Raw genomic sequence first — 18,005 nt, forward strand, 5'->3', positions numbered from 1 at the left:
AGAAATCCAGGACAATAACCCAGGAGGGCCAGGGCAACCAAAGGACCTGCAATCAAAATCAATTCCAGATGGAACAAAGTTGGTTTTTTTTTTTTTCCCCTCCTCACCTTTTTCTTTTGAAAAATTCCAAAGCCACAGAAGAGCTAAAAGAATAGCACAAGAACATCCACGTACCTTGCCCCAGGAGTCCCACTGTTCACATTTTGCTATATATGTCTTATGCCTCTGTGCTGTGGGTATGTGTCAACGTACAAACACTGCTGCTTTTCCTGAACCATCTCAAAGTCAACTGCAGAGATCATGGTACCTGGCTAATGCCTCAGCACAGATCTCCTGAGGCTATTCTCCTACATAACCACAATACCATTATCACCCCAAGGAATTTTTGTTTGTTTGGTTTTGTCTTTTGAAACAGTGTCTCGCTCTGTCGCACAGGGTGGAGTGCAGTGGCACGATCGCAGCTCACTGCAGCCTCAACATCCAGGGCTCAAGTGATCCTCCCCTCTCAGCCTCCTGAGTAGCTGGGATTACAGGTGTACACAACCACACCTGGCTATTTCTTTTTTCTTTTCTTTTGAGACAGGGTCTCACCCTGTCATCCAGGCTGGAGTGTAGTGGCACAATCTCAGCTCACTGCAACCTCCATCTCTCAGGCTTAAGTGATCCTCCCACCTCAGCCTCCCAAGTAGCTAGGCCTACAGGCGTGCACTACCATGCCCAGCTAATTTTTATACTTTTTGTAGAAATGGGGTTTCACCATGTTGCCCAGGCTAGTTTTGTTTTCTGTTTGTTTGAAACAGAGTCTCACTCTGTCACCCAAGCTGGAGTGCAGCGGCCCAATCTCAGCTCACTGCAATCTCTCCCTCCCAGGTTCAAGAGATTTTCCTGCCTCAGCCTCCTGACTAGCTAGGATCATAGGTGTGCACCACCATGCCCGGCTATTTTATTTTATTTTTTTGAGACAGAGTCTCGCTCTGTCCCCCAGGCTGGAGTGCAGTGGTGCAACCTCGGCTCACTGCAAGCTCCGCCTCCAAGGTTCATGCCATTCTCCTGCCTCAGCATCCAGAGTAGCTGGGACTACAGGCGCCCGCCACCATGCCTGGCNCTCCTGCCTCAGCATCCAGAGTAGCTGGGACTACAGGCGCCCGCCACCATGCCTGGCTAATTTTTTGTATTTTCAGTAGAGACGGGGTTTCATCGGGTTAGCCAGGATGGTCTCGATCTCCTGACCTTGTGATACGCCCGCCTTGGCCTCCCAAAGTGCTGGGATTACAGGCGTGAACCACAGCGCAGGGTCTGTTTTGTTTTTGAAACAGAGTCTTCCTCTGTCACCCAGGCTGGAGTGTAGTGGCAAAATTGCAGCTCACTGCAACCTCCGCCTACTGGGTTCCAGCAATTCTCCCGCCTCAGCCTCCCAAGTAGATGGGATTACAGGCACCCACCACCATGCCCAGCTAACTTTTGTATTTCAGTAGAGATGGGGTTTTGCCATGTTGGGCAGGCTGGTTTTGAACTCCTGACCTCAGGTGATGTGCCTGCCTCAGTCTCCTAAAGTGCTGGGATTACAGGTGTGAGCCACCACGCCCCGCCTAGTTTTGTTTTGTTTTCTTTTCTTTTTTTTTTTTTTTTGAGACACCCAGCCTAGTTTTGTTCTGTTTTCTTTTTCTTTTTTGAGATGGAGTCTCACTCTGTCGCCAGGCTAGAGTGCAGTGGCGTGGTCTCGGCTCACTGCAACCTCCGCCTCCCGGGTTCAAGCAATTCCACTGCCTCAGTCTCTCGAGTAGCTGGGACTACAGGTGTGCGCCAGCATGCCCAGCTAATTTTTTGTATTTTTAGTAGAGACAGGATTTCACCATGTTGGCCAGGCTAGTCTCGAACTCCTGACCTCGTGATCCGCCCTCCCTGGCCTCCCAAAGTGCTGGGATTACAGGCGTGAGCCACTATACCTGGCCTTGTTTTCTTTTTTAAGAGATGGGTCTTGCTACATTGCCCAGGCTGGTCTTGAACTCCTGGCCTCAAGCAATCCTCCTGCCTCTGCCTCCAAAAGTGCTGGGATTACAGGTGTGAGCCACCACGCCCAGCCTTCCCAAGGAATTTAATATTGACCTAGTAGTATCTTTGATATTCACCCCGTATCCAAATTTCCCCAATTCCCCCTCCCCATCAATTTGGCCTTTACTTGTGTTTAATCCAGGACTGGATCAAGGATCTCAGTTGCATTTGGTTCCCATGCTCTTCAACCTACTTAATCTAGAATGGTTTAGCAGCTTTTCTATCAGGGTATTAACATTTTTTAGAGTCCAGGACCCTTGTCTTTAGGATGTTCCACAATCTGGATTTGGCCAATTGTTCCTTAAACACTTTCACAAGAAATTATGTAGCTGATGTATCAGTGATCCATTAGAAGTGCATAATGCCAGTTTGTGCCAATTCTGGTGATGCTGGTTTTGATACCTTGGATTTGGATCAAAGTTTTAAATGTATAAAACATGGAGTGAATGTATTAGAGGAAAACACAGGCAAAGAAAACAGTGGGAGAAGAAAATATGAAATGAAACCTAGAAGTCAGCCGGGTGCAGTGGCTCATGCCTGCAATCCCAGCACTTTGAGATGCCAAGGTGGGTAGATCACCTGAGGTCAGGAGTTCGAGAGCAGCCTGGCCAACATGGTGAAACCCCATCTCTACTAAAAATATAAAAATTAGGCCGGCCACAGTGGCTCACGCCTGTAATCCCAGGACTTTGGGAGGCAGAGGCAGGCAGATCCCAAGGTCAGGAGTTCAAGACCAGCCTGACTAACATGGTGAAACCCAGTCTCTACTAAAAAATACAAAAATTGGCCGGGTACGGTGGCTCACGCCTTTAATCCCAGCACTTTGGGAGACCGAGGTGGGTGGATCACAAGGTCAGGAGTTCGAGACCAGCCTGGTCAAAATGGTAAAACCTCGTTTCTACTAAAAATACAAAAATTAGCCAGGCATGGTGGCACGTTCCTGTAGTCCCAGCTACTCAGGGGGCTGAGGCAGAAGAATCACTGGAACCCAGGAGGCCGAGGTTGCAGTAAGCTGAGATCGTGCCACTGCACTCCAGCCTGGGTGACAGAGCAAGACTCTGTCTCAAACAAAAATAATACGAAAATTGGCCTGGCGCGGTGGCTCACGCCTATAATCCCAGCACTTTGGGAAGCCGAGGTGGACAGATCACAAGGTCAGGAGATCGAGACCATCCTGGCTAACATAGTGAAACTCCGTCTCTACTAAAAATACAAAAAAAAAAAAAAAAGCCGGGCATGGTGGCTGGCGCCTGTAGTCCCAGCTTCTCAGGAGGCTGAGGCAGGAGAATGGCGAGAACCTGGGAGGCGGAGCTTGCAGTGAGCTGAGATCAAGCCACTGCACTCCAGCCTGGGCAACAGTGTGAGACTCCGTCTCAAAAAAAAAAAAGAAAAGTAGCCGGGCATGGTGGCGCGCTACTCTGGAGGCTGAGGCAGGAGAATCGCTTGAACCCGGAAGGCAGAGGTTGCAGTAAGCTGAGATCGCGCCACTGCACTCCAGTCTGGGCAACAGAGTGAGACTCTGTCTCAGAAATAAATAAATAAATAAATAAATTTAAAAAGAAACCTAGAAGTCATATTTAAAAATCTGATTATATGAAAATCAAAAACTCTGCATGAAAAAAATATACAATTAAAAGAACAGTGGGCTGGGCACAGTGGCTCATGCCTGTAATCCCAGCACTTTGGGAGGTCAAGGTGGGCATATCACGAGGTCAGGAGATCGAGACCATCCTGGCCAACATGGTGAAACCCCATCTCTACTAAAAATACAAAAATTATCTGGGTGTGGTGGCACATGCCTGTAATCCCAGCTACTCAGGAGGCTGAGGCAGAAGAATCTGTGGAACCTGGGATTCGGAGGTTGCAGTGAGTCGAGATCGTGCCACTGCACTCCAGCCTGGCAACAGAGTGAGACTCTGTCTCAAAAAGGTTAAAAAAAAAAGAACAGTGACAAATTGGTGAAAATATATATAACACATATCACAGCCATAGGACAAACTTCCTTAATATATTAAAAAAACCTGTAAATCAATAAGAAAAAGACTGTAAACTTAAAAAAGAAATGGAGAAACAATACACAGTTGTCCCTTAATATCCATGGGGGACAGGCTCCAGGACCCCTACACAGAAACCAAAGTCCACAGATGCTCTAGTCCCTTATATAAAGTGACACAGTATTTGTACGTAACCTATGCACATCCTGCCATATACTTTAAATCATCTCCAGATTATTCATAGTACCTGATAACACATAAATACTATGTAAATAGCACTATATTGGTTTTTTACTTGTATTATTTGTTATTGTATTGTTATATTTTGGTTTTTCCCTGAATATTTTTTGAATTTAATTTCATTTTATTTTTTATTATTAAAAACATTTTTTTTACTTCCATAGGTTTTGGTGTTTGGTTACATGAGTAAGTTCTTTAGTGGTGATTCGTGAGAATTTTTCTTGAATATTTTTGTGGTTGGTTTAATCCATAGACGTGGAACCTGAGAATATGGAAGGCTGATAAGAGATGGTTCATAAGCGGCCTTAAAAATATAAAATGAGCCAGGCGCGGTGGCTCAAGCCTGTAATTCCAGCACTTTGGGAGGCCGAGACAGGCGGATCACGAGGTCAGGAGATCGAGACCATCCTGGCTAACACGGTGAAACCCCGTCTCTACTAAAAAATACAAAAAACTAGCCGAGCGTGGTGACACATGGCTGTAGTCCCAGCTACTTGGGAGGCTGAGGCAAGGGAATCACTTGAACCAGGGAGGCGGAGGTTGCAGTGAGCTGAGATCGTACCACTGCACTCCAGCCTGGCAACAGAGCAAGACTCCGTATCAAAAAAAAAAAAAAAAAAAAAAAGGCCTGGCATGGCGGCTCACGCCTGTAATCCCAAAACTTTGGGAGGCCGAGGCGAGTGGATCACCTGAGATCAGGGGTTCGAGACCAGCCTAGCCAACATGGCGAAGCCCCACCTTTACTAAAACTACAAAAATTAGCTGAGCCTGGTGGTGCGTGCCTGTAATCCCTGGTACTCGGGAGGCTGAGGCAGGAGAATCCCTCGAACCCAGGAGGCAGAGGGTGAAGTGAGCCAAGCTTGCGCCACTACACTCCAGCCTGGACAACAAGACTCTGTCTCAAGAAAAAAAAAAAAAAATCAATAGAATGCCATTAAAATGAGTGAGGTGGAGGCCGGGTGCAGTGGCTCACGCTTGTAATCCCAGCACTTTGGAAGGCCGAGGCAGGCAGATCACAAGGTCAGGAGATTGAGACCATCCTGGCTAACAAGGTAAAACCTCATCTCGGCCGGGCGCGGTGGCTCAAGCCTGTAATCCCAGCACTTTGGGAGGCCGAGATGGGCGGATCACGAGGTCAGGAGATCGAGACCATCCTGGCTAACATGGTGAAACCCCGTCTCTACTAAGAAATACAAAAAATAGCCGGGCGAGGTGGCGGGCGCCTGTAGTCCCAGCTACTCGGGAGGCTGAGGCTGGAGAATGGCGTGAACCCGGGAGGCGGAGCTTGCAGTGAGCTGAGATCCGGCCACTGCACTCCAGCCTGGGCTACAGAGCGAGACTCCGTCTCAAAAAAAAAAAAAAAAAAAAAAAAAACCTCATCTCTACTAAAAATACAAAAAATTAGCGCAGCATGGTGGCATGTGCCTGTGGTCCCAACGACTTGGGAGGCTGAGATGGGAGGATCACTTGAGCCTGGGAGGTTGAGGCTGCAGTGAGCTGTGATCGTGCCACCACACTCCAGCCTGGGCGAATGATGTTTTAAATGAAGTGGAATGGGGTCAGATGAGAATGAAAGAACATCCTTCATCTGAGTGGTCCTGCCAGTGCAGTGCGGTGCCTGATGCTAAGCACTTCAATCTCCACTGTCACCACTCATGGACATAACAGGCCACTCCTCTTTAGAGGAGATTAGGAAGTGAGAGTGGGAAGCCAGCACCCAAAGCAAACACAAGGCAAATGGGCAAACATGACCCCTTGTGCCAGTGGCAGCAGACCTCAGAAGCGGGGAAGGAGCCAGGGCTCTGCGCTGCTCCGGCTGCCTGAGCTCCCTTACATCCCACCACAAGCTCTGGAAGACTGCTCTGTGCAGGAAAGCAGAACTGGGGGCCAGCTTGCTTGCCTGTAAGCCCCACCATGTCTTCCAAAAAATCACCAGCACCTCATCTTCCTGCAACTCCAGCGACTGGCCAGAGGAAGGCTATGTGCCCCTGCAGGCTGTGGGCAGTGCCAACAGTATTAACACACACAGAGGGAGAAGGACCCTTTGCTTCAGTCCAGAAGCCGAGTATGAGCACACGCTCAGGAACAGGCTCACACGGCCTAGCCAGAGCTGACCTTGGCAGGTACTTTTGCTCCCTTCTTGGTAAGTAAAATGGGATTATTATTCAGGGGCTCAGACCCACCACTTCACCAGCTTAAGTGCTACCAGTATTAAGGGCTTCACGTATTTAAATCACACCCCAGGTCCCTCCCCAACACACAGAAAAGAAATGTAAAATTATAGAGAATCATTAAAATGTCATCTACCTGGAAAGAATAAAAGCAATCTAGAAGTTCAGAAACAGGTCTTATTTCATATTCCTGCAGCAAAAGGATATTTAGGATATTTGGCAAGGGTGCAAGTCAGGGTCAGGATGGGTCTCCGGGAAGCTAGAGCTGCCTGAGGCAGGTGGCTGTGAGGCCTGTCTGGACAGGGAGGTCAAGGCTAAGCATCTCCTTGGAAACCAGTCCAAGGTTTGCCTGGTGATTGATCAGGAAGAACGGGGTGGGGCCCACATTATGTGAGGTGTTTGATCCACAAGGGACCTAATCTTTGCAGGAAGCCTTTTGCTGGCAGAATCTAGGACTTCAGGGGTGGCAACTTCATCTGCCCTGGGGTGGTTATTCAGTTCAGGTCAAGGACATTGACCACACGATTCCAGCAGCAGAAAACATGTGGGCTGGACACTTGGGTGCTACTCAGGCCTGAAAAAACACCTTAATTGGAGCTGGCTCTCAAAGCCTCCTCCCCAGCTCTCCACGTGGGAGACGATGTGGAAGTGGGTCACAATCTTCCAGCTGAAACAGCCTCACTGCAGGCTCCAATCACACTTGAAGATGTCCAGGTGCACTGAGTGACCTGGCCTCCTCGCTGTGCAGGCCTTGCCCTCCTAATCAGATGCTGGATGCTGCTGCCCCGCCCCTCAGCTTGACGGGGCAGCTGTTTAGCACCAGGAGTGCTATGTACAGTGACACGACAAAGGCTGGTGAAAATAACATCGCACAAAGATACGCCTCGCTGTCCTGGCACCCTCCTCTCACTTCAAATGTGGGTAGCTGCCTCTGCCAGCCCTATGCCCTCTCCACCCAGCCCTGGCTGGAGGGCGAGAGGAACACTGTGTGCTTTCACATGAACTGCTTGCTAGACCTCCCTGACCTTGGTCTTTGAAGACAGATGAAGGCCTGGTGCTTGGGGAAGAAAGAACCCTGCCCCCACTCTAATCTGCATATATTGACCCAAAATGGAGTAGGAGACATAGGTGTCCATGTGCACCAGTTCCTCCAGGAACCCTATGAGTACTGCGGAGAGCCCGCCGGCCACCATATGCCTGCTTTCCAAAGTTGGCAGGGAGAGATGTGTCGGGCAGGAAGAGAACTCTGCAGAGACAAGGTCTGGTGGCCGTTACATAAGAAGCGCGTGTTAGTGGCAGAGCTTCAAAATCCACAGCCCCAAGCAACAACTTTGAAAAGAAATCCTCAATATGAGCATTTCTCCCTGACTTAAACTCCAGTAACAAAGGGTTAAGGCTTTAAGTGGGAAGGGAGTTCTTGCTAACCATGGCTCCCAAGGTGTGCACTGTTTCTCAAGATGTCCATACCAAGTACAGCTTCTGTTACGGGACACGGAAGGGCTCGTTTAACTCGTCCCTTGCTCTTCTGGAAAGCCAACCCAGCCCCTGACCTTAATGTCCACTCAGAGCACGTAGCCACTGGGACTGGCATGTGCATCTGGAGATCATGTCCTGACTCTTTCCTAAGAGTTCAAAGCACTCTCATCAAATCATTCTTTCTTCATTCACATGATCCCAACTATATAACAAGCCTCGTGGTCCTACATTAAGAGCCTGGTATGGGGAAAAACTTTTTTTTTTTTTTGAGACACTGTCTCACTCTATCGCCCAGGCTGGAGTGCAGTGGTGTAATCTCAGCTCACTGCAACCTCCACCTCCCGCGTTCAAGCAATTCTCCTGCCTCAGCTTCCCAAGTAGCTGGGACTACAGGTGCCCGCCACCATGCCAGGCTAATTTTTTGTTGTTTTTTTTTTTTTTGAGACAGAGTCTTGCTCTGTCGCCCAGGCTGGAGTGCAGTGGCGCAATCTCGGCTCACTGCAAGCTCCGCCTCCTGGGTTCACGCCATTCTCCTGTCTCAGCCTCCCCAGTAGCTGGGACTACAGATGCCCGCCACCACTCCCGGCTAATTTTTGTATTTTTAGTAGAGACGGGGTTTCACCGTGGTCTTTATCTCCGGACCTCGTGATCCGCCCGCCTCGGCCTCCCAAAGTGTTGGGATTACAGGCGTGAGCCGCCGCGCCCAGCCAATTTTTTGTATTTTCAGTAGAGATGGGATTTCACCGTGTTAGCCAGGATGGTCTCAATCTCCTGACCTCATGATCCACCTGCCGTGGCCTCCCAAAGTGCTGGGATTACAGGCGTGAGCCATCACGCCCGGCCGGGGAAGAACTATTTTTATCCTGCTTACCACAATATTCCTAGTACCTGTGATGGTGTCCAGATTGTAATAAAGCCTCACTAAATATTTATTAATTGAATCAATGGGTCATTAGAAGGAAGGAAGGAGGGGAGGAACGGAGGAGTAATGGAAGACAACCACCACTTCTTGGTGTCTCTGTGCTCCTGGCTTATAAAAACACATCAGAACCAAGATTAGAAACCACGTCTTTTAATCCCCTCTTGGCCCTGCCATCAGGGGTCCTCAATCATGTTATGATGCACAGAACACACCCCTGTTTACAGGAGCTTACACACTGCAACACAGGCATGCAAAATGAAGCCACAGGTATGACCCTCAATCCTTCAGAAACTTCAAAAGGGGAGAACAATGTTTTTGTCCAGCTATTCCCCACAGAAGGACACCCTTCCCTCTGGGGACTGTTGTCTTTCCCTTTTTAACAAGGCTTCATGGAGGACCAGAGCATAATAGGTCTTTAATAACTGAGTATAACAGTAGTTGGTGCTCAGTTCCCTTTCATGAAAGAAGTTCAAAAGCACTTTGGCTCAAACACCATCATGCCCCTGGGAACTACGAAGGTACAAGTATCATTATTCCCATTTACAGTCAGGGAAAGTAAAGCAAAGGGAGGTTAATTAGCTTGCCCAGGGTCAGACAAGACAGGGAAAGGGCCTAGGATTCAAACCCTTTGGAGCAGCCCACAAGTTAACTCTGACTACCCTAAGAATGTCACCTACGTTGGGCTTAAGGGAGACTTTTCTTTCTTCTCTATGGTTTCTGCTGAGAATCAGTATATGACATGGTGCTCAGAGATCTACTTGGGAGTCACACTGCCTGGTTTCAATCTGATTCTGTTCCCAACTAACTCGACCTCAAACACTTTATTTAACATTTCGAGGCCTCAGCTTCTTAACATACAAAATGGTAATAATGGTATGTATCTCAGAAATCATGAGGATGAAATGAGACAGTGTTGGCCGGGCGCGGTGGCTCAAGCCTGTAATCCCAGCACTTTGGGAGGCCGAGATGGGTGGATCACCAGGTCAGGAGATCAAGACCATCCTGGCTAACACGGTGAAACCCCATCTCTACTAAAAAATACAAAAAACTAGCCGGGCGAGGTGGCAGGCGCCTGTAGTCCCAGCTACTCGGGAGGCTGAGGCAGGAGAATGGCGTGAACCCAGGAGGCGGAGCTTGCAGTGAGCTGAGATCCGGCCACTGCACTCCAGCCTGGGCGACAGAGCGAGACTCCGTCTCAAAAAAAAAAAAAAAAAAAAATGAGACAGTGTATGTAAAATGCCCCTATCATTCCCTTTCTCATTTTCTAAATGAGCACATATCTCTCTCATAATAAGAAAACCAGCTACATGAGAAAAAGCTTGCACTCACTCTGTGTTTAGTTTTTACAAGGCTACAAATGACATATGACTAGCAGGCATTTCAGATTCTGCCAATAAAATGCCCCAGGACTCTGAAAGTGACCTGCAGCACAAGCGTCCTATTTGATTCCCACTAACTCGCGTTGGTCTCTCAAGGTTAGCAGAGCAAGTGACATCGTGGACAATAACTGATGATGGGAGGACCAAAAAGGGATCTGAAAAGCTGGCCAACGGCACTCAGTCTAAAGAGGCCCACTCTGGATTCCTGGTGAGTGGAGTCCCTGGGTTTGAAATGCCATTTCTCTCAGTCCTCTGCGGAGTTACCCAACTCCGCCCAACCCAGACGAAAGACAGCCAATGCTTTCTAGGTGCCATTGTGTTCCTAATCAAGTAATCAAACAGGAGATGGTCAGAGGTGTCAGTCTGGCCCAACCCTCTAGAGAGGGGCCTGGTGATAGCAGGGACTGGCAGAGAAGTGGGGATGGGGTGGGGGTAGGAAAGCTGTCCAGTCAATCTTGGTATACTCCCAACAAAGAAACTGTGATATATATGTATGTGTGCCTCTGACGCATTTATGAAGAATGGCTGCAAAACTCCAAGACTACTTAAGAGTCACTGCCAAGATAAGAAGCTTTAACTCGGCCGGGCGCGATGGCTCAAGCCTGTAATCCCAGCACTTTGGGAGGCCGAGGCGGGTGGATCACGAGGTCAGGAGATCGAGACTATCCTGGCTAACATGGTGAAACCCCGTCTCTACTAAAAACACAAAAAACTAGCCGGGCGTGGTGGCGGGCGCCTGTAGTCTCAGCTACTTGGGAGGCTGAGGCGGGAGAATGGCATGAACCCGGGAGGCGGAGCTTGCAGTGAGCCAAGATCACGCCACTGCACTCCAGCCTGGGAGCACAGCGAGACTCCGTCTCAAAAAAAAAAAAAAAAAAAATTTAAAAAAAAGAAGCTTTAACTCACACAGAGAGGAGCAGAGAACACAGACATTCCACTGTAGCCGACGAGCTGCTAAGCACTGGCAACACTCATTCATTCAACTCAAGAAATGTTTGCTGATGACTTAGGGACTTAGAAAAAAGGAAGCTCAATAAAATGCAGGACACAGAGACACACAAACCAGGACCGTCATCAACCTAGCTGATGCTTCCCTCATCTTCAGGGGACCAGGCCAGAGAAATGAGGAACCTGATGGGAAGAAACTCAATACTCTAGCTGGCCTCCAAAAGCCTCCCAGGACAAGGAGAGCCTCTCCCAGCTGCTCTTCCTAATGTCCTGTTCTGTCTTTTAGTGTGGACTCAAATATTCTCCTAGACCCCCAGGAAAAGTTCCTATTCAGTGACTTCCCACTGTTCAGAATTCAAGAGTAAAATCCAAACTCCTTGCCACAGCCACAAATGTGGCCCCTGCTGATTCATCGCTAACCACACTCCAGCCCCTCTGGGTTGATCATTCTTGCAGTCCTCTCCGACCACAAAGCTGTCCCCCTGGATCACCATCCATGTCTCCCAAAAGCCACCTTCTCAGAGCTAAAGTTATGACCCTAACCCTCATCCCAGCCACTTTCCATCTTCTGTTTTATTTTCCCCCGTATCTCGTTCACCACCCTACACTCTTTTGTTGACTCGTTTATTTGTTTACTATCTGTCTCTCCCACTAGAAGATAAACTTCATAAGAGTATGCATCTTAAAGATCTTGTTCTTGGCTATGTCCGTAGCATCCGCAACAGTGCCTAGGACATAGCTGCTCAATAAGTCATTCAATTCAACAAGTATTTTCAGAGTACTACAAAGTTTAGGTACCAGATTATAAGAGTAGACAAAAAGAGACAAAAATCTCTGCTCTCAAAGAGCTTAAATGCTGGTGGGAGGTAAGAAGCAGACAAAGGCGAAATAATAGTTACTTCAATTTAGCATATGCCAAGTGCTAGGTGGTCTTCTGAATATCTACTAGGTATTACTTAATTTAATCCTCCCAACAACTCCATGAGGAAAGTATTACTATTGTACATATGGGGAAACTGAGACACAGAGAGATTAAGTTACCTGCTGAAGATCATGCAGCTCCTGATGGCGGAATCAAGATCCAAACCTGATGGTCTTAGTACAAAGTCCATGGTCTAATTAAGAGCTACACTTCAGGCCGGGCACGGTGGCTCACGCCTCTAATCCCAGGACTTTAGGAGGCCGAGGTGGGTGGATCACCTAAGGTCAGGAGTTCAAGACCAGCCTGACCAACTAGGTAAAACCCCATCTCTACTAAAAATACAAAAATTAGCCAGACGTGGTGGTACACGCCTGTAATCCCAGTTACTTGGGAGGATGAGGCAGGAAAATCGTTTGAACCCAGGAGGTGGAGGGTTGCAGTGAGCCAAGATTGCGCTATTGTGCTCCAGCCTGGGCAACAAGAGCAAAACTCCGTCTCAAAAAAAAAAAAAAAAAAAGAGCTACACTTCATATTTGCTAAGTGTCAAGTGACTACTTGGTCAGCACCGCAGCAGCTGTTCCCCACAGGCAGGGATGGAGCGAGCAGATCCATCAAGGAAGGGCTGCCCTGTCATGTGAGCCCTGTGAACAAGAGACTGCTGGGTTTACACTATATTGCACCCCAGATGAGGCGTCTACAGGAAGCACGGTCTGATGAAAAGACGGGGCAGGGGCAGGAGTCTTGGTGCCATGAGATACCCAGGCAAGTCAACCAATATTTGAAGAGTTTACATTGTGTGCAGGGCACTGATTCAGACACCGTGGACGATGCAAAGACAAACCCAGTAGAGATCTGGCCTCAGAAAGCTTAGAGTCACACATGTACACACGGACCTGAAAGAGGGGGTAGAAACTGGCAGACATCATAAGAAAATGCATAAACTGCTATAGGGCTTCAAAAGAGTCAGCTTCTAGGGGCCACAGATGCTTAACCATAAAAGAAGGAGCTGGCCTGTGTAACCCCCAAGGTCCTCTCATTCTGACATGTTTTGACAACACAGATTTGGAAGAGCATGGAGATCAAGTTTTATTCTGTTTTTGTTTTTTGTTTTTAGACGGAATCTTCCTCTGTCGCCTAGGCTGGAGTGCAGTGGCGCAATCTTGGTTCACTGCAACCTCCAGCTCCCGGGTTCAAGCGATTCTCCAACCTCAGCCTCCCAAGTAGCTCAGATTACAGGCACCCACTATCATGCCCGGCTAATTTTTGTATTTTTAGTAGAGATGGGTTTTCACCATGTTGCTCCTGGTCTCGAGCTCCTGACCTCAGGTGAGCCGCCCACCTTGGCCTCCCAAAATGCTGGCATTACAGGGGTGAGCCACTGCACCCGGCCTCATTCTGGTTAATAGCTCATTTGTGGCCAATGAATCTTTCTCCCACCTACCATGAGAACAGGCCCAATTTCTTGGTGCAACATCTTCCAACAGAAGCAGTAATGTTCCCATTTAAATAATACAACCGGATGTGGGAATGAAACCTGGTGTATTCTGCCCTCCTCCACCTCTAACTGGTTTTTAAACCCACAAACCCTCTCCAATCGAGGAGGCGGGGACCTGTTCTATGAGCACATTGTTATGGGACATCTAACTCTCAGTCTCCAAAGTTTTGCTTTGCAGCTCTCCCAGAGGGAACACACTAATTCCACCTCTTCGTTTCCACTGCCACTGCCCCGATCCCTCAAGCCACCATCATCTCTTGCCAGGTAGCTGCAATAGTCTGTCTCATAACTGGAATCCCTGCCTCCACCTTTGCTCCTTAGAATCCAGTCTCTATACAGCAGCCAAAACAATCTTTGGGAACAAATCAGACTTTATCCTTTCTCTGCTTAAAACCCTCCAATGGCCTCTGTGTTTGGAATAAAATCCTAACTCTTTATTACAACCTACAAAGTATTTGTTTTGATCTACAGGTTATTTTTCCCCACCGCCCCCCAAAACGGAGTTTTGCTCTGTTGCCCAGGCTGGAGTGCAGTGGTGCGATCTCGGCTCACTGCAACCTCCCTCTGAGGTTCAGGAAATTCTCCTGCCTCAGCCTCCCAAGTAGCTGGGACTACAGGCACGCACCACCACACTCAGCTAATTTTTGTATTTTTAGCAGAGACGGGGTTTCACCATGTTGGTCAGGATGGTCTCAAACTCCTGACCTTGTGATCCACCTGCCTCGGCCTCCCAAAGTGCTGGGATTACAGGCATGAACCACTAAGCCCGCCCTGATCCACAGATTCTTGTATGTAATCTGGCCCCTCTCCACCTTTGCAGCACTTAACACTACTGAAATTACTTTGTCCACTTGTTTGTTTACTCACTTACTATCTGACTTCCCTCCTGTTTAGAATGTCATCTCTAAGGAGGGCAGAAACCGTGTCTGTCTTCACCACTAAAGCCCCAGTACTTAGAATGGTGCCTGGCACACAGTAAATGCTCACTACTGAATGAATGAATCTCCATCCCATAGAGGTGATTTGTATTTACAAGGGAGGACCACGAACTCCACCAGCAAACCGTGAATGACACATTGGCATTTAACAGCCGGCACCTTTATTTATGATCCAAAGACCTACTTTAAATCTGAGGAAGCTGCTGGTATCTCTGGACACTTTAACGGCACAAGAGATCAGTTATCACTTGGGGACACACGCCAGGAACTGGAGCCCAGTGGTTGTAGCAGGGAGCTAAGAGCCACGGCTCCTGAGAACAGAACCTCAAGACAAACCCTGACTTGCCTCCAGGTCCCTTACCCACACACCCTGTGCCTCAATTTACCCAGCAGTTGGCCGGACATGTTTCTCTCAGTTCTGTGAGTGACAGGAGACAAAATAATTCACAGCTGGAGCATACTGAGATCCTCAGATAGGAGGTGCTGCAAGCCACACGTCTCATTATTCATAGAACTCTTGATTTGCTGCCAACACGGCCCCCGCCGCCTTCCCAGGGGCTAACCTGACAACAGGTACTGCTCAGACAAGTTCAGCTCACAAGGCAGAGAGAGGGATGGAGGGCCTAGCAGAGGCTGGGTGTCGAGACCTGAGTGTCTCAGTTACCAGGTTCCAAAAAAAGGAAGGTGGTTGGGGTGGGGTGATGAAAAGGAGGTGAGAGGTGCAGTTTGGGGCTCCAGGTGGTTAATTTTGCAGGTTCGTGCATACACGGCCGCCATCCAAGTGAGACATGTGCCTTCACCAGGTACCTTCCAGGAAGGCTCACCGGGGAGGGGTGGAATCGGGAGGCGACAGTTCAATCAAACTACAGAGGGAGGAAGGGCGGCCCAGCGTTTGGTTTGGGGAAATATGGAGAGTGAGAGCCTGGGAGTGGGCGCAGGTGAGGGAAGAGGCAAGGGCCCAGAGGTGGGGAGGGCGGACTGGCGATGACAGCCACCCGGACGCGGTGAGGTGAGCAACAGGGTGGGCGGCGCGGACACCTGTAGAGGCGACCCCCGGGCGAAGGTGAGGGAGGCGGGAGGTGGTCTGCGGCGAGAGGCGGCCAGGCCCAGACCAGGACGCCGCGCCGCCGGGGCGGGCAGGGGTCCGAGCGGGGTCGGGGGCGCTCTCCGCGGCCCCTCCCCGGCAGACAAAGAGCTGGCCGCTCCCCCCAGCCCCGGCGCGGCGCAGCGCGGGCCCAGGCGCTGCAGGCGCGGCCCGGCCTCGGCGCTTACCTGGGCCGCCCGACCCGGCCGGGCCGGCGGGGGCAGCGGGTCCGGGGCGCAGCGCGCGGCGGCCTGTTCCGGGGCGTGCTCAGCCCGAGCGGCCGCGGCGGCGGCGTCAGTAGCAGCAGCGGGAGCGGCCGCCTCAGCCTCCGCCTCCCGCTCCGAGAGTCACCGCGGTGGGGAGGGAAGGAGGCGCCAGGCCGCCGAGGGAGGGACCGGCGGAGGGGGCGGCATCTGGCTCCGCGCGGGCTGCTGAAGCGCGGCCGCGGCAACGCCCCGGAGGGAGGCGGGCGCCGGGGTCCGGGCGTCGGGGCGGAGCCCGAGGGCGGGGCGGGGTCCGGGGCGGAGCCTGAGGGCGGGGCGGGGTCCGGGGCCGCGAATTGGTTAACTCAACATGTGGGCGGGGCTGCAGCCCCGGGGCGGGGTATTGCGGTAAACGTGAACGCTCATTGGGCCCTTCTGAAAGGGGGCGTGACCTTCGTGTAGGGGCGGGGCTACGAAGTGGGCGGATGGCACAGGGCGCGGGTAGTGAGTGGCCGAGTCCTCGCCGAGAGCAAAGGGGAGGAGCGGGCCGGGGGTAGGCAGGGAAGGCGGGGTGGGCGCGAGGAGGAGGCGGCGGCCTGGAGGAGGAGCCGGGTAAGGATGAAGCTGGCGCTGCGGTAAAGCCACTCTTCGTGTCCCTATCTGCTCCAGGAGCACAGTGTTCCGGAAAAATAATGCCCTCTCCCACACACCGGTCTGTGTTTAAAAACGGGAGCAACCAGAATGGGCAGAATCCTTGGTGAGGCCAGTTTACCCAGAACCCCGGAAAATTCTGAAATGGACGAGGTTGCAGAACATTTAGAGGCGTGGTCTTCCTGCGTCGTTGAGCTGGGAACGTTGCTACCTCTGAGTTTGGGGCCTAACCTCGGATTAACCGAGCCCAGAGAGCCCAGGGACGGGCCTCCGTAGGTCCGTTAAACTCAGAAGGTCGTGTGTACTGGTAGTGAGTGCATTTTTGGGGGAAACGGTGCCCCTGATTAAAATGTTTCTACAGAAAGTCTGGCTGTATTTGGAGAGCGTACAGGGAGAAGCAGCCCATTTTAGGTAAAATGCAAATTGCTTTTAACATCCGCCTTCCTTTTAGAGGGACCTGCATATTTAAGTGTGGTCTCATTTTCAGCAGTTTAAATTACCAGTACACAGTGTGACACTAACCCCAGTTCAGAAGCCCTCCTACCCCGCTCTTTCCACAGCCTTTCTTTTTTTTTTTTTTTTTTTTTTTTGAGACGGAGTCTCGCTGTGTCGCCCAGGCTGGAGTGCAGTGGCGCGATCTCGGCTCACTGCAAGCTCCGCCTCCCGGGTTCACGCCATTCTCCCGCCTCAGCCTCCGAGTAGCTGGGACTACAGGCGCCCGCCACCACGCCCGGCTAGTTTTTTTGTATTTTTAGTAGAGACGGGGTTTCACCGTGTTAGCCAGGATGGTCTCGATCTCCTGACCTCGTGATCCACCCGCCTCGGCCTCCCAAAGTGCTGGGATTACAGGCTTGAGCCACCGCGCCCGGCCTTTCACAGCCTTTCTTTTTACACCTTTTCTGTGCCATCCTCCTCCACTTCGCTACATTTCTTCCCCTTCCCTATGCAAAAAGAATACGAAGTCCCTTTTTTGTTTGTTTATAATATCCACATAACTCTTTACTCATTTGGGGGGTTTTTTTGTTTGTTTTTGAGACGGAGTCTCGCTCTGTCTCCCAGGCTTGAGTGCAGTGGCGCGATCTCGGCTCACCGCAACCTCCCCCGGGTTCAAGCGATTCTCCTGCCTCAGTCTCCTGAGCAACTGGGAGTACAGGCATGCGCCACCACTCCCGGCTAATTTTTTTTTTTGAGGTGGAGTCTCGCTCTGTCGCCCAGGCTGGAGTGCAGTGGCCGGATCTCAGCTCACTGCAAGCTCCGCCTCCCGGGTTTACGCCATTCTCCTGCCTCAGCCTCCGGAGTAGCTGCGACTACAGGCGCCCGCCACCATACCCGGCTAGTTTTTGTATTTTTTTAGTAGAGACGGGGTTTCACCGGGTTAGCCAGGATGGACTCGATCTCCTGACTTCGTGATCCGACCGTCTCGGCCTCCCAAAGTGCTGGGATTACAGGCTTGAGCCACCGCGCCCGGCCTAATTTTTGTATTTTTAGTAGAGATGGGGTTTCTCCATGTTGGCCAGGCTGGTCTCCAAC

General features: G+C 50.5%; 1 protein-coding gene across 2 annotated transcripts in view; it reads right to left on the reverse strand.

Moving 5' to 3' along the window:
• Positions 1-16,017, reverse strand: part of CTNNBIP1 (catenin beta interacting protein 1) — a 65,483-nt gene extending 49,466 nt beyond the window's left edge. The window contains exon 1 of one of the 2 annotated variants that reach the window (XM_025401098.1): positions 15,810-16,017. The gene's annotated coding sequence lies outside the window, so the exon portion shown is untranslated. Of the gene's footprint in view, positions 1-15,797 lie in introns of both variants that reach the window. The other variant, XM_025401108.1, reaches the window with a different exon arrangement.
• Between the last annotated feature and the right edge of the window lie 1,988 nt (positions 16,018-18,005).

This window comes from Theropithecus gelada, chromosome 1 (genome assembly GCF_003255815.1).
Source record: "Theropithecus gelada isolate Dixy chromosome 1, Tgel_1.0, whole genome shotgun sequence".
NCBI lineage: Eukaryota > Metazoa > Chordata > Mammalia > Primates > Cercopithecidae > Theropithecus > Theropithecus gelada.